Below are 17,797 nucleotides of genomic sequence, written 5' to 3'. Positions count from 1 at the left end.
ATAGAGGAGCTCAAGAGCACCTTTGGTCCTTCAAAAAGAAAGCGCCACCATCACTAAGGTTGACTCATTCGTTAACTTCCTTGTTCTTATCTCTCTGTTTTTCAGTTTTTGAGCTTCATGTTTGTCTATGTTTGTGTCTTTATTACATGATCACTAGTGTCTAGTGTCTATGTCTTAAGGCTATGAATAATTCCATGAATCCTTCACCTTTCTTAAATGAAAAATGTTTTTAATACAAAAGAACAAGAAGTACATAAGTTTCGAATTCATCCTTGAAATTAGTTTAATTATATTGATGTGGTGACAATACTTTTTGTTTTCTGAATGAATGCTTGAACAGTGCATATTTTTTATCTTGTTGTTTATGAATGTTAAAATTGTTGGCTCTTGAAAGAATGATGAACAAAGAGAAATGTTATTGATAATTCGAAAAATCATGAAATTGATTCTTGAAGCAAGAAAAAGTCCAGAAATATGAATTTTTCATAAAAACTAATAAAAACACACAAACTCATAGTAAAGTCCAGAAATATGAATTTTTCATAAAAACTATTAAAAACATCCCTAAAAGTAGCTAGATCCAACAAAAAACTACCTAAAAACAATGCCAAAAAGCGTATAAATTATCCGCTCATCACAACACCAAACTTAAAATGTTTCTTGTCCCCAAGCAACTGAAAATAAAATAGGATAAAAAGAAGAGAATATACTATAAATCTCAAAATATCAGTGAATATTAGTTCTAATTAGATGAGCAAGACTTGTAGCTTTTTGCTTCTGAACAGTTTTGGCATCTCACTTTATCCTTAGAAGTTTAGAATGATTGGCATCCATAGGAACTCAGAGTTCAGATAGTGTTATTGATTCTCCTATTTAAGTATGTTGATTCTTGAACACAGCTACTTTTATGAGTCTTGGCCGTGGCCCTAAGCACTTTATTTTCCAATATTACCACCGGATACATAAATGCCACAGACACATGACTAGGTGAATCTTTTCAGATTGTGACTCAGCTTTGCTAAAGTCCCCAGTTAGAGGTGTCCAGAGCTCTTAAGCACACTCTTTTTGCTTTGGATCACGACTTTAACCACTCAGTCTCAAGCTTTTCACTTGGACCTTCATGACACAAGCACATGGTTAAGGGCTATTGGCTTTTTCTGCTTGCTTTTTTTTTTGAAAGCTTCTTCTTTTTCACTGCTTTTTCTTGCTTCAATAATCAATTTCATGATTTTTCAGGTCATCAATAACATTTCTCTTTTTCATCATTCTTTCAAGAGCCAACAATTTTAACATTCATCAACAACAAGATCAAAAATATGCACTGTTCAAGTATTCATTCAGAGAACAAAAAGTATTATTACCACATCAATATAATTAAACCAATTTCAAGGATGAATTCGAAACTCATGTACTTCTTGTTCTTTTGTATTAAAAATATTTTTTTATTTAAGAAAGGTGAAGGATTCATGGAATTATTCATAGCCTTAAGACATAGTTACTAAATACTAATGATTATGTAGTAAAGACTCAAAACATAGACAAACATATAGCATAAAATCGAAAAACAGAGAGATAAAAACAAGGAAGTTAAGGAGTGAGTCCACCTTAGTGAGGGTGGCGCCTTCTTCTTGAAGGACCAATGGTGTCTTTGAGCTCCTCTATGTCTCTTCCTTGCCTTTATTGCTCCTCCCTCATAGCTCTTTGATCTTCTCTAATCTCATTGAGAATGATGGAATGCTCTTGGTGTTCCACCCTTAATTGGTTCATGTTATGACTCAATCTTTCTAGAGAAGTGTTGAATTTTTCTCACTAGTTGTTTGGAGAAAAATGCATCCCTTGAGACATCTCAGAGATTTCTTGATGATGAGCTTCCTTATGCGTCTCTTGAGATCCATGAATGGGCTCTCTTGTTTGCTCCATCCTCTTCTTAGTGATGGGCTTGTCCTCTTCAATAAGGATGTATCCTTCTATGACAATTCCAGCTAGGTTACATAGATGGAAAATGAGATGAGGGAAAGCTAGCCTTGCCAAGGTGGAGGGATTTTCGGCTACTTTGTAGAGTTCTAGAGAGATGACTTCATGAACTTCTACTTCCTCTCCAATCATGATGCTATGGATCATGATGGCCCGATCCATAGTTACTTCGGATTGGTTGCTAGTGGGGATGATGGAGCGTTGGATGAACTCCAACCATCCTCTAGCCACAGGCTTAAGGTCTAGTCTTCTCAATTGAACCGGCTTGCCTTTTGAGTCTCTTTTCCATTGAGCTCCTTCCACACATATGTCCATGAGGACTTGGTCCAACCTTTGATCAAAGTTGACCCTTCTAGTGTAGGGGCGTGCATCTTCTTACATTATAGGCAAATTGAACGCCAACCTTACGTTCTTCGGACTGAAATCTAAGCATTTTCCCCGAACCATTGTAAGCCAATTCTTTGGGTTTGAGTTCATGCTTTGATCATGGTTCCTAGTGATCCATGCATTTGCATAGAACTCTTGAACCGTTAAGATTCCGACTTGTTGAATGGGATTAGAGAGAACTTCCCATCCTCTTCTTCTAATCTCTTGTCGGATCTCTGGATATTCGCCCTTTTTGAGCTTAAAAAGGACCTCAGGGATCACCTTTTTCTTGGCCACGACTTCATAGAAGTGGTCTTGATGGGCTTTTGAGATGAATCTCTCCATCTCCTATGACTCAGAGGTGGAAGCAATTGTCTTCCCTTTCCTCTTTCTTGAGGTTTCTCTGGCCTTAGGTGCCATCAATGGTTATGGAAAAACAAAAAAAAGCTATGCTTTTACCACACCAAACTTAGAATGTTGCTCGCCCTCGAGCAAAAGAAGAAAGAATAGAAGAAGAAGAAGAAGATATGAAGGAGAGGGAGAGAGGTGTATATTCGGCTAAGGGGGAGAAGAGAGGGTTGTGTTGTGTAAAAATGAAGAAGGATGGAGGGGTTTATATAGTGGAGGGAGAGGGGTTTGGGTTTGGTCATTTAGAGTGGGTTTGGGTGGGAAAGAGATTTTGAATTTGAAGGTAGGTGGGGTTTATGAGGAAGAGTAGATGGATGTGATTGGTGAAGGGGTAATGGGAAAGAGAGATTGAGGTGATTGGTGAGGGGTATAGTGCTATTGGATTGTGTGAAGAAGAGAGAAGTGGGGTAGGTGGGGATCCTGTGGGGTCCACAGATCCTGAGGTGATCCTGTGTAGTCCACAGATCCTGAGGTGATCCTGTGGGATCTACAGATCCTGAGGTGTCAAGGATTTATCATCCTGCACCAATTAGGCGTGTAAAACGCCCTCTGTATGCAATCCTGGCGTTTAACACCAGAGTGCAGCTTATTTCTGGCATTAAATGCCCAAATATAGCCTATTTCTAGCATTTAACGCCAGCCTGATGCTTGTTTCTGGCGTTAAACGCCAGCTTGGTGCTTGTTTCTGGCGTTAAACGCCAGACAGATGCTTGTTTCCGGCGTTTAAACGCCAGACAGCTCTTCCTCCAGGGCGTGCTTTTTCTTCTTCTGTTTTTGATTCTGTTTTTAATTTTTGTAATTATTTTGTGACTCCATGATAAACCACTATTTTATGGTTTATCTTGTGCTCAATTGAGTAGTTTTTATCAACTCTTTACCCACTTATCCATATGATTTGCATGTTTTACATTTTCCTTCCTGATTCTGTGCTATGAGTGAAAACATGCTTTTTTGGCTTTTATTTCCTTTTATTTAATCATCTCTTATTACCATTAGATGCCTTGATATGTGTGTTAAGTGATTTCAGGAATTACAGGGCAGGAATGGCTTAGAGGATGGAAAGGAAGCATGCAAAAGTGGAAGGAATACAAGAAGTTGAAGGAACTGCAAAGCTGTCAGCCTGACCCTCTCACACTAAAATGATCATAACTTGAGCTACAGAGGTCCAAATGATGCGGTTTCACTTGTGTTGGAAAGCTAACGTCCGGGGATTCGATTTGATATATAATTTGCCATAGTGGCCGTACAGATAGGCGATGCGAATGCGTCATCCACGCGGACGCGTCACATTTGCAAAAATCAGCGTGGCAGATTTCGCAAACAGCGAATCCTGGGCTATTTCCGGCCCAGTTTTAAGCCCAGATAACATAGATTAAAGGCTGCAAAGTGGAGGAATGAAAGACACTTCAGATCATGCTCTCATAATTCATAATTTTAGTTTTAGATGTAGTTTTTAGAGAGAGAGGTTCTCTCCTCTCTTTTAGGATTAGGATTATGATTAGGATTTCAACTTCTTCATCACAGGTTCAATATTCCTTTTACTATTTATTTTCTCTTCTATTTTTGTTTACTCTGAAGCTTTTATTTGTGTTTGGTATATGTTGCCCAATTGGCTTATGGATATTGTCCGTGTTAGAATTGACATTTTCATTCAATATAATTTGAGGTATTCCAGATATTTATGATTTCAGTTTAGCTTTCTATATTTTTGGCTTTGGTTGATTAATTAGTAACTCTTGAGTTATCAAACTCATTGTTGACTGAAAATTGGAATTTTTCAAGAATTAATTCGAGATCCAATAACTCTAACTTTTCCCAAGGAAAGACTGGGACTTGAGGATTCGAATTAATTCATCCACTTAACTTACCTTCATAGTTAGAGGTTAACAAAGTGGGAGAAAAATCCAATTCTCATCACAATTGATAAGGATAACTAGGATAGGACTTCTAATTTCTCATACCTTGCCAAGAGTTTATTTTACAGCTATTATTATTTTATTTTACTTGTCATTCAACTAACTTTTTACCTTAATCCAAAACCCCAAAACACACTTTTTCATAACCAATAATAAGAACATACCTCCCTGCAATTCCTTGAGAAGACGACCCGAGGTTTAAATACTCGGTTATCAATTTCAAAGGGGTTTGTTACTTGTGACAACCAAAACTTTTGTATGAAAGGATTTCTGTAAGTTTAGAAGCTATATCTACAACACGACTATTTTTATAAATTCTTTACTAGCAAAAATCTTAACGTCAAAATGGCGCCGTTGCAGGGGAATTGCAAACGTGTGCCTTATTATTGGTTATTGTAAATATTTTTCAAAAAAAAATTCAGATTTTAAAATTTTTTATCTTATCTTATTTTTCAAAATTCAAATTTTTTTCAAAAATTATATCTTTTTCAAAATATTTTCTTTTTGTTAGTTTTTGTTTTTATTTTCTCTTACTACTATGAACTCTCACCCCTTTGGCTATGAGTCTGGTTACAATTATGTTGCAGAAAGAGGAAATTACAATGAGAATAGGCATCAAGGTTGGAAGTATCAAAGATGGGAGGAGCCACAAGGATTTGATCAACCCTCATGGCAACAACCACCTCCAATGGACTATCAACAACCATTCTGTGATGCATACCAAGATAACGGCTATGGTGAGCACTCTTTTGATTATCAACAACCACCACCATACACCTATGAACTCCCTCCTCAATATAGCTTTGGACCACCATACTCACAAGCCCCTTACCACCAAACACCTCCATATGACCCTAACCCTCAACCACCATACCAACCACCTTATGAGCCATATGAACCATATATAGAACCACCCCAATTCCAACCCAATTACTCACAAGAACCACCACTTCAATATTCACCATCTCCATATCCATCAATCCAAGACCACTATGATCCTATTTATGAAAGCCGAGTGCATCAAGAGACAAAGGATCGTTTCAAGGAAATAGTGGATCGATTTTAGGCAACCATTCGTCAATTGGAGCAAGCAATAATTCAATTAGCTTCCCGACATTCGGACACTCAAGGAACCCCCATGGCTTCATGTGGACAATCTAATGAAGAACGTAGCATGAAGGAGATACTAGAAACTCCAATGAACGGTACGGAGCATGACTTTGTACTGGAACAAGTGGAGGAAGTCGCAATTATTGAAGAAGAAGAAGTGGTTGAAGATTTAGGAGATGCAGAACCTCCATGGGAAAGTCCAATCATAGAACCCCCTTCCAAGACGTTTGAAATTGATACTGAGGAGGGTGTACAACCTCCAAAGCATATCACAGTTGAAGACTTGGAAGAGGTTGATCAAGAGATGGAGATTCAAGAAGAAGAAGCACAACCTCCCATGCCCTTGGAAAGCAATGAAGAGGAGATTTAATTGGAAGAAAGCTACCAAGAGGAAGAGGTTGAAATTGAAAAAACTTGCAAAGAGGTGGTAATTATCAGAGAAGGGCACAAGGGAGTGGAGCTTGCAATTTCATTAAAAATACCTCCCCCTAAGTTGCCATCATCCTTCACAACATTCAAGTGGGTAAAATTCATATCCCTTAGCTTTCTAATTCCACTTGAATATGGGCTACTGGAGACGGATGGTCAACTTAGAGCTCTTTGTGACATTAAGAGTAAGCGGAAGATGGCCAATGGTAAGAATTGTCCTGCAAGGTTCATTATGGTTGGAAGCTTTAAGTTTAAACGCAAAGGTTGGTGTAAAGCTCAATTGAATGGGTCTAGGAAGTTGTTTGGTCACTGCAGTGAGAATTCAGATCACCTTTCACCCGGCTGGAAAAATGCAGATCGAGACAAAAACGGGTGTAAAAGTAAGGTTCGGGATCCTGGAATCTGTTCTGACATTTGTCACCCCGGGAGCCTAAGAATCTGTTTGAAGCTTCTTAAGGGCTTTACATGCTTAGTTTGGGACCCCGGAGGGTACTGGAAGTACAAACATTGGTGGGGATTCTTGGATCAGTACAAGCATAAACCACCATAACAGGGAGCTCACCAAATGTCCAACTTAAGGACTTTAACTAAAAGTGCTAGGTGGGAGACAACCTACCATGGTATGATCATTTCTTTTTCATTTTTATCTAGTTTTATTTGTTTCTGAGTCTTCTTTTATCTTATTATATTGAACCTGGAGTTTTGCATAACATTCATATTAGCATTGCATTCTGCATTTTTCATGCAAAAAAAAAAGAAAATGCCACGCGACGCGACCTCATCAACGACGCGTCCGCGTCGAAAGGAGAGGGGAGAAAATAAAAACGAACAAAGAGTCACGCTGGAGCGTGGCTGGAGGCGTGCCAGTGGCACAAATCGTCCCACGCGACCGCGTCGCTGACGCGTCCGCATCACATTGAAATAATGGCCTCCCACGCGACCGCGTGCCCCACGCGGCCGCGTGCCCTGATTTTCGACGTAAAAAGGGTGCACAACGAATTATTGTGCGAGAGTGGTGCTGGATTGGTGCTAAACGCACAATTCTACCCACGCGGACGCATGGCTCACGCGTCCGCGTCATTCCCTTCTAAAGCCCACTCACGTGATCGCATGCCCCACGTGATCGCGTCACCCCAAATTTGGCAAATAAAATAATTCAAACAGAGAGTTGTGCAGGCGCGAGGCTGCACTCGCGCCAGAAGCATAACATGTGTCACGCGACCGCGTGACCGACGCGACTGTGTCGATTAACTTAAAGCGCAAGTCACGCGACCGCGTGCCCCACGCGTCCGCGTCGCTTGCGCCGCACAGCTTATCCTAATTTGCCAAATATCCTATCTTTTCTTCCCCAATCCTAGCTTTTCCCTCCCTCCTTTCTTACTCACTTCCTTCCCTTCTCATTCTTCTTATCTTTCATTTTATTTATTTGCATATTCCATTCATTGCATTTTAATTTAGTGTATATTCTTTCTTCTTTTCTAAATTCGTTATTTTTCCTTTGGTGTTGAATTTTCTTATTTAACTGTTGCATCTTCTCTTGAATTATTTTGAGTGCATAGTGACTTGTTTTATTCTGGTTAGGTAATATTATTTAGATCAATGCCAATCTTTTATACCTGTATCATTTTTGCATTGACATAAATTTATATTATCTCTCCTTACCCACACTCTCTTCCCTCATTTTTGCAAATTTTTACATTATTGATATGCCATGTGTCTCTACTATTTTCTCACTTACATGTTGTAGCTACCATGTAATTGAGACCCCCATTATTTGGCATTAACCCACCCTGACTTTATTTATATTCTTATTTTTATTTCTGGGTTACTTTTTCTTCTTTTTCCTCTTCTTTCAGGATGGCCACCACAAAAGGGAGAGGAAAAGCTTCTTACTGGGGAGACAAACAAGTTCATCTGCTCAATCTTTGGAGAAAAGCATCAGTTGAAGCAACCCGTCCACCTGCACATCTTAGCATGCACCGAGGACGGTGCAATCTTTAAGTGTGGGGAGGTCGATACTGATCTCCATGGGTTAGTTACTCTTCTATCTCAACACCAATGGTTTATTTTCCTTGTTAGTTATTGCATTTGCATGTTTGATTGCATATTTTACCACTTGGTTGAAGTAATAAATTTCTTTTCAAGACTTTATTTTATAATATTTTACTAATTTAAATTGAAAATTTTTGTGTTAAATTTGTTTGAAGTTGTATTTGGAACATGGTTTTTGAGCCAAAGAACACACAACCTATGAGATTTTAAGTTTATTTACATGGTTACATTATTTAACCATAAATTTTTATTCTCGTGTGTTTTCTTCTCTATAATTGTAATCTTTGCTTTGTTCCATTCTATATGTCCAATATTTAATATATTTACATGCTTGCATATGATTGAGGCCATTGTTTGATTCTAGCTCACTTATCCCAAAATTAGCCTACCTTTTACATCACCCTTGTTAGCCCCCTTGAGCCTTTAATTCCCTCTTATTCTATAAACCACAACACTAGCCTTAAGCAGAAAAATAAATTTAAAATCCCAAGTTGAATCCTTGGTTAGCTTAAGATAAAAATTGTGTAATTGTTTAAGTGTGGGAAACCTATTGGGAACATGGATGATAAAAACAAAGGGTGGGAAGTTGAAAAGAATGAAATAATTCAAAATAAAATTTTTAGGAAGCATGCTCATGTGAAATCAAAATAATTGAATTACCATGTGCATTAAAAAAAATATATAATTCAGTATTTGAATAAAGGGGATACAAAAGAATTTCCCAAATGCAAAATAAAGCAATGCACATGGGACAAAATTAAAACTAATGCATGAGCATGTAACATCAAAAGTGGGAAAAATATGGGAGAATAGGTAAAGAAGCTTTGCTTTACAAAGTATGTATGTTAGGTGAGATCTTAGACTAATCAAGGATTTACTTAATTAGCTCACTTAGCCTTATATATATATATATATATATCCGTACCTTTACCTCAGCCCCATTATAACCCTGAAAAGACCTCATGATGTTTGTATTAGTATACTAAATATTTGTTGATTGGTTAGATGAAGAATAAAGTTTTAGAAAGCATGATTAGAGAAGAGTAGAGAGATTGACCCTAGACACTTGATATATTTGAGCGCATATACACTACCAGTGAGGGTTCAATGCTTGATTCTATGTGCCCTGCTTTCATGAGCTATCTTCTTACAAGTTTACTTGTTTTCACTGTATGATTTGAATTAGTAAAATCTGATTTATGTTTGTCTTGGAGAACTTATTTATTTTTAACCAAGTAGGTAGAAACATTTTGCATTTAGTTGCATTCATAGGTTGCATCTCATACATTCTTACCATTCTCCTTCACTCTTTTAGTTCTCTTGAGCTTAGCATGAGGACATGCTAATGTTTAAGTGTGGGGAGGTTGATAAACTACTATTTTATGGTTTATCTTGAGCTCAATTGAGTGGTTTTTATCAACTCTTTACCCACTTATTCATATGATTTGCATGTTTTACATTTTCATTCCTGATTCTGTGCTATGATTGAAAACATACTTCTTTGCTTTTATTTCCTTTTATTTAATCCTCTCTTATTACCATTAGATGCCTTGATATGTGTGTTAAGTGATTTCAGGAATTACAGGGTAGGAATGACTTAGAGGATGGAAAGGAAGCATGCAAAAGTGGAAGGAATACAAGAAGTTGAAGGAACTGCAAAGCTGTCAGCCTGACCCTCTCACACTAAAACGATCATAACTTGAGCTACAGAGATCCAAATGATGCGGTTCTACTTGCGTTGGAAAGCTAACATCTGGGGCTTCGATTTGATATATAATTTACTATAGTGGCCGTACAGATAGGCGACGCAAACGCGTCATTCACACGGACGCATCGCATCTGCGAAAATCAGCCTGGCAGATTTCGCAAACAGCGAATCCTGGGCTATTTCCGGCCCAGTTTCAAGCCCAGATAACACAGATTAAAGGCTGCAAAGTGGAGGAATGAAGGACACTTCAGATCATGCTCTCATAATTTATAATTTTAGTTTTAGATGTAGTTTTTAGAGAGAGAGGTTCTCTCCTCTCTCTTAGGATTAGGATTAGGATTTCAACTTCTTCATTACAGGTTCAATATTCCTTTTACTATTTATTTTCTCTTCTATTTTTGTTTACTCTGAAGCTTTTATTTGTGTTTGGTATATATTGCCCAATTGGCTTATGGATATTGTCCGTGTTAGAATTGACATTTTCATTCAATATAATTTGAGGTATTCCAGATATTTATGATTTCAGTTTAGCTTTCTATATTTTTGGCTTTGGTTGATTAATTGGTAACTCTTGAGTTATCAAACTCATTGTTGACTGAAAATTGGAATTCTTCAAGAATTAATTCAAGATCCAATAACTCCAACTTTTTCCAAGGAAAGACTGGGACTTGAGGATTCGAATTAATTCATCCACTTAACTTACCTTCATAGTTAGAGGTTAACAAAGTGGGAGAAAAATCCAATTCTCATCACAATTGATAAGGATAACTAGGATAGGACTTCTAATTTCTCATACCTTGCCATGAGTTTATTTTACAGCTATTATTATTTTATTTTACTTGTCATTCAACTAACTTTTAACCTTAATCCAAAACCCCAAAACACACTTTTTCATAACCAATAATAAGAACATACCTCCCTGCAATTCCTTGAGAAGACGACCCGAGGTTTAAATACTCGGTTATCAATTTCAAAGGGGTTTGTTACTTGTGACAACCAAAACTTTTGATTATCAATTTAGACTTTGAATTATATTCTATGAATAAAAGAGAAATTAATTTGATTATTTCTAATTCTATTGAATTAGTATTTATTAAAAATAAATTTACAAATTGATAATGAGATAGTATTTCAAAGATAATTATTTTGTATTTAGTTTTATTTTAAATTATTACTCTACCATTATATTTCTATTAAAATTCTTATTTTATCAAACTCTAAAATCTCCCATTACTCAAATACGAAACCCTAATTTCTATCCACACTATTTTAACCCTAACACCACATACTCACCCTAATTTCTATCAACTCTATCCTTTTATTTCTATCAAGGTTCGGAGGTTTTGGTAACGTAGGGTTGAGTTTTGCTTATTGCATGTCGTGATTAAAGTTGTTGCTATTGTTGCGAAAGTAGTGTGGAGTTGTGGTTGTGGCTGCTATTGTTGCGGGCTACGAGAAAAATGATTTTTTAACATATTTGGCTTTATTGGTTCGATTATTCGAGATAGGATTTTTCTTAAAACTTATTTTATACTACAAAATTGTTATAAATAAATATTGATATGAAACCTATATTTTTATGATTTGATGAATCTTATGGATTGAATTGGGTTGTTTTAGATGAATGTAATTGTTTGCCTAATTGATTTATTGACTATTTCAGTAGGCTGGGTATTCTAATTTGTTGGTTGACTTTGTTGAATTGGTTTTCTTGATTTATTGAAAATGATTTGATATTGAAAATGGTTGAGATTGGAAGTGGTTTGATATATGAAAATGATTTGATATCGGAATTAGTTTGAGATTGAAAATGATTTGATATTGAAAATGGTTTGAGATTGGAAGTGATTTGATATTTGAAAATAGTTTGATATTGAAAATAGTTGAGAATGGTTTGGGAAATGTGGTTTTGATAGAACGTGAAAAGAAGGGTGGTAAAATCCGAATTTTAGGGGATGTGTTGTCAGAATTTTTTTTAAGTGTTTAAAGTTTGATAATAAGAATTAACTTGTTTTGAGTTTAATTAATTATAAAAAAATATGTTTTGGGGCGCTTTAAGCGAAAAATGAAGAAATGAAAATAGGTATTTAAAATTAAACATTTTTCGAGTATGTGAAGAAAAGTTTTGAGCTTGAAAAGTAGTTAGAGTTGGTTAATTTGATTAAAGTGTTCTGTTTTGAGAAGTTTTAGAAGAGTTAAAGTATTTGAACTTGATTTGGTGAAAATGAATGGATTTCGAAACTTTTTGAAAATGTCTTAAAGTTAAGAGTGAAGCTGGAAATCGTTTTGGAGAAACTTAGTTAAATTGAAAGTGAGTTTATTTGAGTGATTCAAATTAAGAAGCTATGAAAGTACTAACGAGTTATCATGAGTAAAATAGAAGTAATAGGTAACGCATATCGCGGGATTTTCGAAATAATAGATGTTGCTTCTAGAGGTTACTCGATTACTTATCTTGTTCTTTCATGGTTTGTCTTGAATGTTCTTGTTTGGGATTTCTTTCTTTCTTGAAAAGTAATTTAATTATCTTTCAACCTTATTCTTTTGTTTATATGCATTCTTGTTTGACCCTAACCGCATGTGTATGCTTAAATTGGGATGCCTATCTTTTTATTGTTTAAACTTCTCTTCTTGACTTATTATTTACTCTTTGATGTAACTTTGAACTTGTTTGATGAATCAAATTAATCTTTAAAATCTTTAAGAATTTTCTATTGATTGAGTTGTCTCTCTTTATAAGTTTTATATTTTTTCAAATCAGTTGAAAACTTGTTTATTTTGTCATACTTTGTGAATCCTATTCGAATTCCCTTGATTTAAGTTTCTTTCTTGAAATGTGAAATTGATTTCATTCTTTAGCATATCTTAATATTCTTGAATATCTATATGAGGTTATTATTTTAAGTATCCTCTCGGAGTTTTGTTTTAAAATCCTTTTCAAAGAAGTTTGGGTTATTTCTTGTGCAAGGTCGTCTTTGACTTTGCATATCTTTATTTGACCTGTGCGACACATTATTGTGATTTGGATTCATTTTGGTGTAATACATCATTTCTTGTGTTCCTTCTAAAGTTCTTGTACCGGATTCTCTTTAAAAAAATTCAAATTCCATTATTCTCTTGTCTAATTATGTCCACAACTATTTAAATTTTTGATAAGATTGTCTTTAGTTTTGCATGCACTTCTTTATATAAATTTTGAAAATTTATATATTTTAAAACCTTACCTTAGATTTTTTTTTTCTAAACAAACTTTGATTTCCTTCTAACATTGCCATGATTTCACAGCATACCTGTATTTGATTAAGTACCATTTGAGGTTTTCGTGAAATTATTTGTGGTCCTTAGCAAAATTTATTTTCATCTTTCAAAATTCACATATTCTATCTTCACATGGAAATTGTTTTGGCATAAGGCAACTTAATTTTCTTCCAACAATATCACAGTTTTAATACATGTTTTGTTCGATTATGCACCTAAATATCTTTCAAAATATTTGAGGAAATATTTTTGCTCCCAACCAAACTAGTTTTCATTTTTAAAATTTGCATAATCTATTTTGACTTTTATTTGTGATGCGTGAGTATCTTCTCTATCTTTTCCTAATGAATTTGCATTCAAATTATTGAGTTTAATCAAAATTTAAATATCTTTTAGCCACTATGGATGCTACTTTGAGTTGTGTACAATTCTATTTATTTCAGGTAGCATTCGGATGGATTTGACGGAATTTCGTAGCAGAAAAGAAAGAAAGCGAATGATGTTGTTAATCCTGACCTTCTTGTACTCAAACAGAAATAACTTGAGCTACAGAGGTCCAATTGACGTGATTCTAGCGGCATTGGAAAGATAACATTCAGGACTTTCTAACGATATATAATAGTTTTGAGAACTCCCAGGGAAGCACACGCTGCCTTCTCCACGTTGAATTTGGGAAAAGCCAAGTTCAGCGTGGATTCAAGGGGACACGCACTAGACTCCACTGTCTTCTCCACGCTGAATTTGGGAAAGGCCAAGTTCAGCGTGGATTCCAATAACGCCAATGGTCCCCACATACGTCCAAGAGCTTGCACGAATGATTAGTTAATTTTGATTAAATTTGTATATTATTTTAAAATAGAAAAAGATATTATTTTAGTTTTAGGAAATATATTTTATATTAATTAGGATTAGATATAAAAGGGAAAAGAATCAGCCTTTCGGGATCTTCTCTTTTCTTCTACCTCATTCCGCAAATTACAGTTTTTACGAATTCTAGTTTTCCCTCTGAACCATGAGCAACTAAACCTCTATTGTTAAGGTTAGGAGCTCTGTCTATTGTATGGATTGATACTATTATTTTTCTATTTTAATTCATGTACTGATATATAATTCAAGAACTGTTTTCGTTTTTTATTTTATGAATTTGGGTGGAACGGAAGTATGACCATTGTTCTAATTGAGTTATTGTATAACTTGGAAAAGCTCTTTACTTGAGCAACAGCTTGAAAACAATTTCTCCTAAATTTATAATTATCTGGACTTAACGGGATACGTGATATATAATCTTCTTATATTTGGGTAATTAGAATTTTTGTGGCATATAAACTAGAATTAAGCTTCACCCTCTAATTGAAATTAAGTGATCAAGAAATTGGCGGTTGATGAGAGTTAGAGAGGACTAAAAAAGTCTAAAGAATTAGGGTTTAGTCACATATAGTTTGCCATGAATTAAATCTTGCATGATTAAAATAATTAGTAAGAAAAGTCAATCCGAAAAATAGATAACTCTGAAGCCTTAACTGTTTTTTCATATATTATTCAGAACTTTGTTTACTGCTTGCTTTCTGATTTACTAAATTTACTGTTTAATGCTTTCAAACTCTCAAACACTATTTTCTGTTTGCCTAAATAAGTAAATCACTTAACCACTGTTGCTTAGTCCATCAATCCTCGTGAGATCGATCCTCACTCACCTGAAGTATTATTTGGTACGACTCGGTGCACTTGCCGGTTAGTTTATGGTTATAAATTCTGCACCAACTCGTTCTAACGTGACACAACATTTATGCTCTTGTCATTCTTTTGTAAAATATTTGTTGCATACCTTTTTCTTTTAGAACATGAAATAATTTTCCTTAAGTTTTTCATTCTTTATGAACCATGTATTTAAATGTGTTTTTAATCATACTCTTAAACTTTGTAAGTGTCACCATTGATTTTAGTTATTTTAGTTATTCTTAAGATTTTCAATTGATTTTTTTTCTTTTTGGCACTCTTCATTGCTTGCATATCCTTGTTTACTTGTGATTTCAACAATTAGTTCATTAGTATGCCGTTCGTGAATGTGGAAAGTAGAGCTTGTAAGTGTGCTATGTCACTGGAAGTTGTGGAGCTTGGTTTCTCGTGAAAGAGTTTGCAGTTGTTAGACTTGTGACCGGTAGAGGATTTGCTATATGATGGTTGAAGTTGAGAACCCCTTAGATAAGTTGTTCAATAAAGCATGGTTGAGAATGGTGAAGGTACATTAGGTTGAGGTTGTAACTTTTCTCCACATTATACTACCATCGCATGTTTGAACCATGTAATCTTTTGCATTAAGCCTAACTTGTAGCTTCACTTTTGCATCACACTTTTTCTCTTATTATTTTATGCCATATAAATATCCTGGTATTTAGAACTTGTATATATATATATATATGCTAAAACTTTTCGCTTTTTTCATAAGGTGTTTAAAAAGTGAAATGTATAAAATTATGTAATATTTTGTTTATTATATTAATTTTTGGGACGAAAATTTTTATAAATGAAGTAGGAATTAAAATCACAAATTTTTAAAAATTAAATAATAAGTTACTTTTTATTTGTTATATTTATTTAAGATTATATTTTTAGAGATTTATATATATATATAAATTGAAAAAAATTCTTATTTATAATTTAAAGTTTTAGTAATTGAAAAATAATAAGAATGTAATATGTTATATTTTAAATATTTAGACTTTGAACCTTAATCTATGAATAAAGAAAAAATTAATTTGATTATCTCTAATTCGATTGAACTAGTATTTATTTAAAAATAAATTTACAAGTTGATAATAAAATGGTATGTCAAAGATAATTACTTTGTATTTAATTTGATTTTAAATTATTACTCTACTATTTTATTTCTATTAAAATTCTTACTTTCACTACAAAAAAATCCCAATTCAGCCACACTTGAAAAGTGTTGCTGAAAATGAAAAAAAAATTATGCCTTAAGTAAAGACTACACATTTATTGCTATGGACATGCTTTAGTGGGGATGTCTATTTAGCCGTGGCCTATTCTCAAAGGCTACGTTTTTCTGTATCAAAAGCTATACTATGGGCTTTTGGGAATATGGTGCATTTTTTAAGTGATACTGTTCAGGACCAAAAACTACACTTTTCAGCTTTCATACTTACTAAAATAGGCTACATTTTTCTTAGCTACTACATCACTTTTAAAGTATAGCCACATTGTATACTATAGATACTCTATATAAGTGTAGCCTTAAGTCCTTCAATTTTTTTATTTATATATATATAATATTCTAATAAATTTTTCTACAACTTAATATTTCGTAATATAATTACATATATATAATTCTGTATTTTTAATTGAATTAGTTAAATTTATAAAATAAAAATAAATACATAATAATACTAAATATTTTTTTAAATAATAAAAATGATCTTTAAACAAAATAAATATATTTATATTGAACCAAAAGTATTGGAATGAACATAATTTTAAATATTCATACATCTCACACTAAATTAAGCATATCTATATCAAAATATGTATAAGATCACTTAAAGTTTACTACTAATAAACTACGAAAAATAAAAATATTATATCCTACATAAGTATGTTCTAACAAAAATTATTAATCAACTATACATATATCTATCATTTCTCACCACTGCTCTATCTTTTCAAAAAATCATTATGATGATAAACAGCTTAATCTTCATCAACATCCTCAAAATTATTCTACATAATGTTATAAAAAATTAATTAGAAAAGTATTTATAATGATATAGTGTCAAAATTAAACAAGAAATATGAAAATGACTAAAATAATTCATAATTATAAAAATAAATAAATAAATAAATAGTGATTCTACCAAAGAGATTCATTTAAAAACCATAGCCAAACAAAACAGTACTAGCTAGCTAGTTATTTTGCTCCTCCTGGAATCCATTTTATATAGCTAGCAACAGTAACATTTTGAGCTTTTGAAAAATTAAATTTATTATATTTGTTGAGAATTTTATTCTAAAAAAAATTAGTTTACTAAAAGTAATTAACTTTATGATACTTTGAATTTAAAAATAATTAAAATTTAAATCAATTAGAATGTTTATGTAATCATTAACATAATTAGATATTTAATATAATTGAAATTATAATTTGGATAATTAAAAAATAAAAAATATATAATTTAATTTAAATAACTTCTATTATGAATAATTTATGATTTAATTCAAGTTTTTCATTTTTAGAAAATAATCTATTAAAATTAATTAAATTAATTTTATAAATACTTTGAGTTTAAGTTAATTAATATTCTTGAATAATTTTATTATAATTAGTTATCTTATATAATTTAAAATTAAAATTTTGGTAATAAAATTATAATAAAAAATTATATAATTTAGTTTAAATAATTAATATTTTGAATTTAAAATGTACTTTATAGAATGTGTTTTTATTTTATAAATAAAATTAGAAATAATTATTTAAATTTAGCAAAATATTAATAAATAGTGTTTTTAAATATTACGTTTGGTTTTAAAATTATTATTATCCTCTCCAATTTTAATCAAATAT

Source organism: Arachis stenosperma, chromosome 1 (genome assembly GCF_014773155.1).
Source record: "Arachis stenosperma cultivar V10309 chromosome 1, arast.V10309.gnm1.PFL2, whole genome shotgun sequence".
In the NCBI taxonomy this organism is placed as follows: Eukaryota; Viridiplantae; Streptophyta; class Magnoliopsida; order Fabales; family Fabaceae; genus Arachis; species Arachis stenosperma.
Note: the sequence above shows the minus strand (reverse complement) of the source record.